We start from the raw sequence: 9,748 nt of genomic DNA, 5'->3' as shown, positions 1-9,748 counted from the left end.
AGGGCATGCAGACTCCCTGTCCTGTGCACATGTCTGGAATTCATCCCACTGACTGCTGTGGACAGTAAGGATGCCGGAACCACGCCTCCAAGGTCACATCCTGAGGTTTACAAGGTCAACTGTTGATGTCCCACTGGCTGGTTGTTTTATCTGCACGGCACGTCTCTGTGTGGGATGGGATCATCATTACAATAGTCTGTCTCTTCTGCCATGAGGATAGAACTAGAACAGACAGGGATCCAAAGCAGTATATAGGGCTTGGAAACCAGATTTTTCAAAGTCAATATTCTAGTCACTTATCTACATACTGAGTTGAAACAACTCTATTCCAATGTATATCACCATCCTTAGAGAAAAAAATGCCCAAAACAGCTACCAGAAGGACCCTGGGCTGATTTTAGGGGACCACCCCAAAAATAAACACTGAGTCAAATAGGCTAAAGTGGGGAAGTATGTGTCAATATCATACAGATTGCCTTATTCAGAATACTTCCAGTTTTGCCGCCCTGAAATTGTATCGGATGCCAAAAATACCTGTTTGGAAATTAAAGGCGCCTTTAATTTCCAAACAGGTATTTTGCATCCCAACATCTGCTTGGAGATTACAAAACAGGTACAATGAATTTTGCCCTAGCCCTGGAAGAAGAAATGGAATATTGCAGTGGGTGTATAATACATCATATAATTCATATTTTTTGTGAAAAAAATTCAAAAACCAAGAAATCAAATTGGTGTGGCCTGAATGAAAGTTTTTACCTGTGTTGAATCCCTGGGTAAGCCTTTACCTCCCATCTGGCCTGATCAGCTAACCAAAGCTGACATGTGGAATAATATTTTGTCTGCAGGGTTTGATCCATGCAGACAGAGGTCTGGTGGGTGGGGGCGGCAGATGTCTTGTCTATGGAACTGTAGTATAAATATGGCACAGTCATTGCTACATACAAAACCTCAATAACGGTGGTTGTTGTGATCTTTATAAAGATATATCGTTTCAAAATATAATTTTTTGACTGGAATGTGCTATGACTCAAGTCTATACACTTGTTTAAACTGACAATTTAAGGCAAAAAGATTCCAACTTACCACCTCGCTCACAATCAATTGTTTACTCTGGGTATGCATCAAGATGCCTCATCTGCAGTACCTCAATGAGCTACTAGAGGTCTCTTCTATCTTAGTCAGGACCCCTGCTGTGCAATATGTGATGCAAAAGTTCAAAGAAAGAACAGATTCATTCATCTATCATTCAATCAATCAATGATTTGATGATAGGGAGAGTCTTATCTGCAGAGTCTCCCACATGTATAAAGGATATGGTTTCTAGTACTTTTTAATAGGCCACATCAATTTAATTTGTGGGTTCCCGGATTTTATCGGAAAAAATATGAAGCGACAGAGCGAAATAAAAATAAAAACGGGTCTAGACCAATCCCAGAGACCATGTCATATAGACTTAATGTATGAATGAATGAATAAATGGTTTATTCAGGTTAAAATCACTCCATTTTGCTGACCTGTGGGTTTCATTACAATACTTGGTACAATATACTTGGTACTTTCTTAAAGACAATGGTAGCATTTACATTCATAATACAAAATACAACATGAAGTAAGTCCTTTTCATAAATATTTAACAATTCCATTACAGCTTAGGTTAATATTTAGATTTTCCATTACAAATGAATAAAAATGGGTAACAAGTACTGAAAACCTTAATATCTAGATGCACATAAAGTATTTTTTGGAACCAGTACACAGATCTCTACAATAGTATCTAACTTCTTTATCAACATAAGACACAATAATGTCTACAAGTCTTGTAATATACCTCAAAATATGTTGCGCAAAACTCGTGTAACGCTAGTTTAATATTGATCAAATCCCTGTTACTTCGTACACTGTGATAAAGCAAGGACAATACAATCAATCTAACGTCCTTGGTCAAAGGAAGCACTTAACTCGGAGACCCTCCATGAAAAGGCATTTCTTTTACCCCAGATTTGTGCCAGTGTCTAATTATATGCCATAACGAAGACAAGCTTACCGTGGAGAGATGGCATCAGTCCTCTGAGTAAGCCAAGGTCTCTGTGCAGACTGGGCAGGGATTAGGGCCGCTGTAACATTTGTAAAGGGGAGGGGATCAGACCTGGATAAGGCCTAAGCCTGTCCATTGTACAGCCAGTCCCTAATGACTGACAGAGTGTATCAGAATGTCAGTCATGCAGGCTTACACAGCGTTTTCCTCTCTTTTACATACATTTTACAAAATTCTTGTGTTTACCATTTGACAAAATGAGCAGTAGGTTTAAAGCAGTTTTTCTGCACGTAGAGTCAATTTTGAAGTAAAATGTATGATTGAAAATGAGTGTACAATCCTTATCTTTCAAATTGAACAATATGTAAAATTCATATAGAATGACAAGTGTGGAAGTGGATTCAACAAAGAGAAATAGGTAAGTGATTTAGACTAGAAATGGCAAATAGACAAAGTAGCTATGGCCTCATAGCATAACCTCAGCATTGTAACAAAGTACATGTACATGCCATGGAACATTCAATCCTGACTTTACATTGTGACAACAAAGAAAATACAGAAATCTTTTACATTATAGAGCTTTAAAGTCAGAATCAAATACAATGACTGCAGCAAAACTCCTATTAATGTATTATTTCCTATCCTGTTGCAAGGTATTAGGTAAGACCTGGGACAACAATTCAGGTACTTCATCCAAACTATAACGGAATATGTACAGAGGCAGATGTGGTAGACTTTAGATCCTGCAGTACCAAACTACATGTAAAGAAACTGGTGGGTCTGCATGACTGACCAACTGAAGTGGAGCGCAGTGGTGCAGAGACTTGCCCCGACCGCCAACGATGATGATGGGTTGTGTTATAAAGGATTTAATCCACTTTTGATGATTATCTTTCCAGGACAGACAACTGGACAGACAGTGAGCAATAATCTATAATCAAAGACTGTAGAAGTCAGTTCAGAAAAGGCATGGATGTAAGAGGGCCTGCAAGGGTGGGTCCCAACAACGCTCTACGCTGAATTCGGAAACCTCTTGATTACGCTTTACGATAAATTCCAAGTGGCTACAACGCATTACGTAGAATTAAAATGGCGAATAAGCTCTACGCAAAAATATTAGAGTGGTCCGTCTACGCTCTACGTAGAATTAAAACGGCCGATTACACTCTACGGAAAAGGGCTTGCGGGCCCCCATGTAAGGTTACTTCTAACAGGTCTCCTTTACAAATGTAAATCAATCTATCATATCTAGACTACCATCTATAGTCTCTCATATACAGTATTACACAACGGTTAAAGCTGATGCTGGTTCATTCTTCTGACATTAGATTCTTCAGACTGATTGTCCTTCATTTGTATGAAATGTTCGAGGAGAGATGCCCATCATATACCCTCTGCTGTCCTCTGTTCTACAAATCACGCTAAATCTACAGAAAATGCACTTACAAAGAACTGCTAATACATGTAGTAGGAGGACCTGAAAGGGGATTCTGGGTTAGCTCTATCCAAAAATATCAAGTCTAGAATGCATTAAGATTCCATTATTGCAATAATTGGGTTTGATACTTTGTTGGATTCATTTTACAAAGGAATCATCTTCTGATCATCGAAACAAAGTAATTCTTTTGTGTTAAATACGTACCCCATACACACCCTTTTCCTGCTTAATACAATATCAGAATGCCTGATCACAGTGGTAGTCAGGAGGGAGGAATGCCAAACTGTTGGTATGATATGGGGAGGGAGGAAAGTTGATCAGAGTTTGTTCATTGGGTTGCTAATCAGCGGCAGACCCCAGTGGGCGCCTGTAATCCCCCCAAATCCCCCTCTCAAGGCCGGGCCCACACAGGAACCATCCAGACTTACTAACTACTGCCTCCAGCTGCTGACAGGGGCAGGACCATTCTTCAACTGTAGGAGGGGATGTTCAGTATACTTCTTCTACCGGGTTGCCACTTCAGTGAGGGCCTGCATGCCCTTTTCTGTAGAGCGTTTTAATCCCATGTAGAGGGACCACTCTAATTCAACGTAATTTGCCGTTTTAATCCTACGTAATGCGTTGTACGGAATTTATCGTAAAACGTAATGGAAAGGCTTCCTGGCAGAGGTTAGCGTAATACATGGGGACCCGCAAGCCCTTTTCCGTAGAGCGTAATCGGCTGTTTTAATTCTACATAGAGCGTAGACAGACCACTCTAATATTTTTGCATAGAGCGTATTTGGCATTTTAATTCTACGTAATGCGTTGTAGCCACTTGGAATTTATGTAAAGCGTACTCGAGAGGTTTCGAGTAGAGCATTGTCGGGACCCCGGCTTGCAGGCCCTCATACATAGCCGGCTCTCAAAATTTAGCATAGAGCATTGTTGGGACCCCCAAATGCAGGCCCTCAAGCAGGAGGGCCCGGGGCAGACTGTAGACTCTCCTCTTGGCCAGCTTTCATCTCTCCAAGCAGATGTTGGGAGGCAAAAAGTTTTTCTAGCTCCTCATACATTGCATTGAAACACTGCCTTGTTACACATTAGGTAAAAAGCAGGTAAAAAGGATATTGGAATGGTCCCAACATTTCATAATACACACCTCATCCTGATCCATATCTGATAGCCTTGTCAGATGAATGACAACTGGCAACAACCTGCTCATTTACTGATGTTTGTGGTGGGGATGATTACATCATATTGACCTGCCAATCAAAATGGTGCATCCAGGATGTGCAGAGCAGACATGCACTAGGGAATGGGGATGGTACAAAAACTTTGGGAAGGAAGGAGGGAGGGATGGAGGGAGGAAGGAAACAAGGGAGGAAGGAAGAAGAGAGGGATGGATGGATGGATGGATGGATGGATGGATGGATGGATGGATGGATGGATGGATGGATGGATGGATGGATGGATGGATGGATGGATGGATGGATGGATGGATGGATGGATGGACTGACAAATGGAAGGACGGACGGTTGGATGGTTGGATGGACAGATGGATGGATGGATGGATGGATGGATGGATGGATGGATGGATGGATGGAAAAACAGTGGAGCCCACAGTTGATGTAAAGAACAATAAGGTAAAATGTTTCCTTCCCCATTTTTTCCAGAAGTCATACCCCTTCATATGCCCGGAGAAACCCACGCGAGACCCATCGTTTGTGAAGAAAGAGAGGGATTAAAAGAAGTACTGAAGTTCAAGCCGGTTCGACGAGAGCGCCTGGACAGGTTGGCAAGGCTGCCTGAAGAATCCTACCAATCAGGATGTAGGGACACCGTACCCTCCCTCACAGTGCTGAAGAAGATCAAGTCAGAAGGCCGATCATTGCCTGGAAAACCTGAACCCCATCCACTGCTTGAAATTCACAAAAGACAGCAAGAACAAAGTAAACAGAAGAAAGTCCCTGGCATCGTCCAAAGATTTCTGCTTGTACCACCTACAGTTATGTTCTGGTCGGAGGAAACTGTTAGAATTTGGCACAAGCACACGAGAGCCTAACATAGCGTAGTTAGATGCAACGGGTGGAGTGCTGACCAAAACGAATGGAAGAAGACCGTACTACGTCTATGAGCTCGTTGTCAGGGATGAGCAAAAGGGTGCAGCACCTTTTCCGTGTGCGACATTACTGACCACCGACCATACAGCCCCCCACATCAGATACTTCCTCCATACATACCGGCATTCAGAAGCCAAAATATACGGATACAACAACGTGAGCAGTGTTCCTCTTTTTATTGTGGATGGAAGTGTCGTCCTGATGTCTTCTGTAGTATCTGTATTTGCAGGGGAAACACTGACGGTCCATCTTGACCGATGTTTTCGAATCGAGCACTGCACCTACCTGCTGTGTCACCTGGTATGTAGCGCCTCCTGTCAGAGAAGGTAGTACTGCAGTCTTGTCAAAATGCTGATCACATCTACCAGTAAAAAAAAACTTTTAAAAACACTGAAGCAGCTATAGTCATTCTAATTCAATACCTTGGTATAATGTAGTGTATGCACATATATTTTTGTATCAACCTGTATTGCACCCCTATTTAAAACTCAGGATAGCACAGTGGTACAATCCATTGGCTTTGTTCATTGAGGACAATGCCCATTGTTGAACCAGAAGAATTGAACCGCTTTGGTTGAACTGACCTAAATATAGTCTGTCTGGTGGACTTGCTAATTCTAGGTCGGTGATGGTGGAGCTATTGTGGCTTAACAGGTTCAAGTGATATGAACTTGACCTGTCTGCTTACTTGTTCAACCTTGAATCAATTCAACAGTTCCTGGAATATTTGCTGGCCAAGTAAAAAATTTATTAGATCTAATCTTTCTTCTATCAATTCTTTTTTATCAATACAAAGAATAATGTACACCATGTATACTAGGCTCGTATAATGATGTTGGTTCAAACTTTTGTGCAACATTTCTGTGGAAGAACTAACGATACAGTATGTACTACTAGTAATCCAGCCTCCTGGTGCATTTTCATGTACCTCAGGCTACACCAGTTTAATTGTGGTGATTCACCCGCTTCATTTTTTTCTGATTAAGAAAAAGATCCTGGTTCAGAATCAACGGAAAAATGCTCAGAATTGTGCCCCCAACAGTTGAGGACAGTCCTTTTCTTCCTAGCTGTTACAGTTTTTCCTTCTATCAATGCAGTGGTTTCATTAAAAGTTCAAAATCATTGTTTAAATTTTGAACCAGCCTGGTATGTTGACTTCATGGGTCCTATCATAGCATTTGTGGCTATAATAGGATGCCTCGGCCTGTTTTTATTTTTTCGCCCTGTCCCTTCATATTTTTTCTGAAAAAATCTGAGAACCAAGAAAACAAATTGGTGTGGCCTTAACTTGGTAATCTCACATCATACATTCTGGTCCATGTAAGAAGAAATGCTATTAGGAAAAGATCCAATGTGTCCCCCCAAAAAAGTGTCATCTTACACCCTGAAGCTGAACAAGTCACTGCAGAAAGAGGAGAATCTCCAAGCAGATGCATGGTTCCCTGATTGTCAGTTTTCCATTTCCTTTCATTACATTTTTTACTTTAACTTTGACCCCAGGTGTTGACCTGGGTCCCCTGATGAATACCTGCCTCCCAAGGTTTAAATTTTGTGGAGTCTTCAGGTGGGTGGGACAGTTTGGGTCCTCTAATTAACCATAAGGCCCATTGTAGGTGTCAATCCAGGCGTGAATTGTTTGGAATGCCCGTAATTACACAACAAATAGGCCCTAATGAAGTTGTTAGTCTAGTCTGATCAGAAGTTAATGGGTTAAGACCTTGTTAATCCAATAACACGTCAACTAATCAGGACCCAATAGAAGTTGTTGGTCATGCCACCTGTGTGGATGATTTGACATCACCACCTTTTCAGGAAATTGTGTTGTTTGTTTGTTTATTTGCTTGAGTGGTTCTCGGCGATTCCACTTAAACTGTTTCAAGCCAATGGACAGGACTTTTTCATTAACCGATGGGCAGCGATGTAAATGGATCTCAGCACAGACAGGAGATTATAATTCTGAGAATGTGCAAGAATGCTAACCCCAGACATTCAAAGTGGAATGATACTAATGACAATTAGTCCACCCTACACCTCTAGCCAGGTGTTTCCTTGTCGGTTGGTTTTGTCTTCTCCGTTATACTTCCCTTTCTTCCCTTTTTGTGTTGTTTCCTTTGTCTTTTCTTCCCATAATTCCCCGCTTCAAGACATGCCGCCATATGGTGCTAGTGCGGCAAGACCACCATGCATCTGTCCATCTGTTTGGATGGGTGTCTATTCTCTGGGTCACGATAGGGTTACCAGCTGACAAAAGCCACAAATAAGCTTAGAAGGCCTCAGTAAGTTAATGTTGCGGTTGACAGATCAGAGGATCCTTCAGCAAAGATATTAGCCTTCGTTCCTATATGTGAGGAGTATCATCAAAGATATTACAGCACACTTATCAATAAGAATAAGGGTTTGCCCCAATGTTGCTTGTGTATCAAATTATGCCACGTCCCATCCATTAAAACACACCTCTCTCTCTCTCTTTTTTTAATATCTGGATTTGGGATTTCCAGAAAATGTCATCCCACCCAGTACAAAATCACTGAAACCAAGGACCAAACCAAAAACTCCCATAACGATCAGAATAAAACCTCTGAAAAAGACACCCTTTAGTTACCTAAGTCATCTTTTGTTGCCTGTTTTAAAAGCGTGGAGAGGAATCAGTAGTCTGGTAGGCCCTCATTAAATTAGCACACAGGTAAGACTACAAACCACACAAACAGTTGTTAGTACACCGGCCACAATTTTGTAATTTCCTGCTCTTCGCTCCATTTGCTCCAAATTGCAGCAGCTGTTGATTTTTATGTAGGCTACTTTCTACCGAATTGAAGGCTCTTCTTCTTTGAACAAATGATGCAGGGATGATTCTTCAATTGCTTCCGGAATTACGTATGATTCAGAACAGACTTCTACCACAAATGGGGGGATTGATGTAGAGTTCAATGACCTATTGTTGGCGTTTTTTTGTTAGCCATTTTCCTTGCACAGCAAACGTGACCTGTCTTAAAACTGTGCTGATGAGTTGTTTCAATCACAAACTTAAAACACAGCAAAAGCCTCCTACTATGAAATTAGGTCCCTGCAAACATACAATAATCTACAGTAAACTGCAGTATTTCTTAGAAAAGGCTATCCTACTTACAGTACATGCTTCAGAATGTCAGTCCTCAAAATGGCTTGCATTCAAGAACTTCTGCCTCTTTCCTAACATCCAACACCTGTGAAATGAAAAAAGTATTATCAAAATTTGTCAATACTCTTTTGAGCTCATTTGAAAATGACATACAAGCAAAACAAATAAATAAATAAACCATCCCTGCTGAAAACAAGACTTGTGTGGATTTACTGTACTAACTAGTCAGAAAGTGCAAAACGTATAAAATCCAGGAAGTACATTTTAATTATTGGGTTTGACCAATGAAATCAATTAAACCACCATAATGGGACAAGTGACCAGTAGTTTGGGTGGCTTCAATGACCCCCTATGACTGATGTGTGTTTGCCTCATTAGCGAGCAGGTGGGCTAGAGGACACCTGTGGGGTCATGACCCCAGTGACACTCACATCACCCCAGATAATCCAGGCACCAATCAAAATGCACTAGAAGGGCACCATGTTTGAATACAGATTTGATTTTAGACAGAAATGACCTTGGATAACTCCAATTCATTTTGCTGGTCCTTGGGTTTGAAAAAAAAAACTGTTGGAAGAGAAACATGAAAACTGTATTTTAGAATAATGTTCAGGGCATGAACATAATGACATGTATAGCAGCAGGTGTTCACAGACAGATTATGTTACTGACTTAAAACTGTCCATAGTCTACCAATAATGTACAGAAGTGGCAGTCAGATCTTAAACAGGTTCAGCAGAGTTGAAGTTACACTGCTTTTATGGTCGGCAGAAGCAAAAATGAGTGAGAAAAATCTGCAAAATCATGCATAACTGTACTAGAAATCAAACCCAACTCAGCGCAGAAAGAGATGAATGTCAGGGAAAGGAAGGTAGATAAAAAAGGAAATTGAAAGAAACAAGAAATGAAACCTTTAGGAAAAGGGGACAAGAAAGGATTCTAAAGTGAAATGGAGCAGCACAAGGCTGACTGTGGAAAGTTCTACTCTCCAAGCAGAAGTTCGGTTTTGGCTTATTTTGGCATGTTTTAGGCTTTTTTATCAGGCTTTCTTTTTT

General features: G+C 41.0%; 1 long non-coding RNA gene across 2 annotated transcripts; it reads right to left on the bottom strand.

Annotated features, from left to right (window-relative positions):
* Positions 1 to 1,083: 1,083 nt before the first annotated feature.
* Positions 1,084 to 5,923, bottom strand: LOC109486206. Of its 2 annotated transcripts, none has more exons than XR_002141183.1 (3): positions 5,861 to 5,923; positions 2,045 to 2,114; positions 1,084 to 1,187 (listed from the first exon to the last, which is right to left on the bottom strand). It is a non-coding gene; the product is annotated as an uncharacterized LOC109486206 (long non-coding RNA). The 2 variants fall into 2 exon arrangements; XR_002141182.1 differs by having other exon boundaries at positions 1,115 to 1,190.
* Between the last annotated feature and the right edge of the window lie 3,825 nt (positions 5,924 to 9,748).

This window comes from Branchiostoma belcheri, unplaced genomic scaffold (genome assembly GCF_001625305.1).
Source record: "Branchiostoma belcheri isolate BF01 breed outbred unplaced genomic scaffold, Haploidv18h27 scaffold8, whole genome shotgun sequence".
Taxonomy (NCBI): Eukaryota; Metazoa; Chordata; class Leptocardii; order Amphioxiformes; family Branchiostomatidae; genus Branchiostoma; species Branchiostoma belcheri.
Note: the sequence above shows the minus strand (reverse complement) of the source record. Positions and strands in the feature narration are given on the sequence as shown.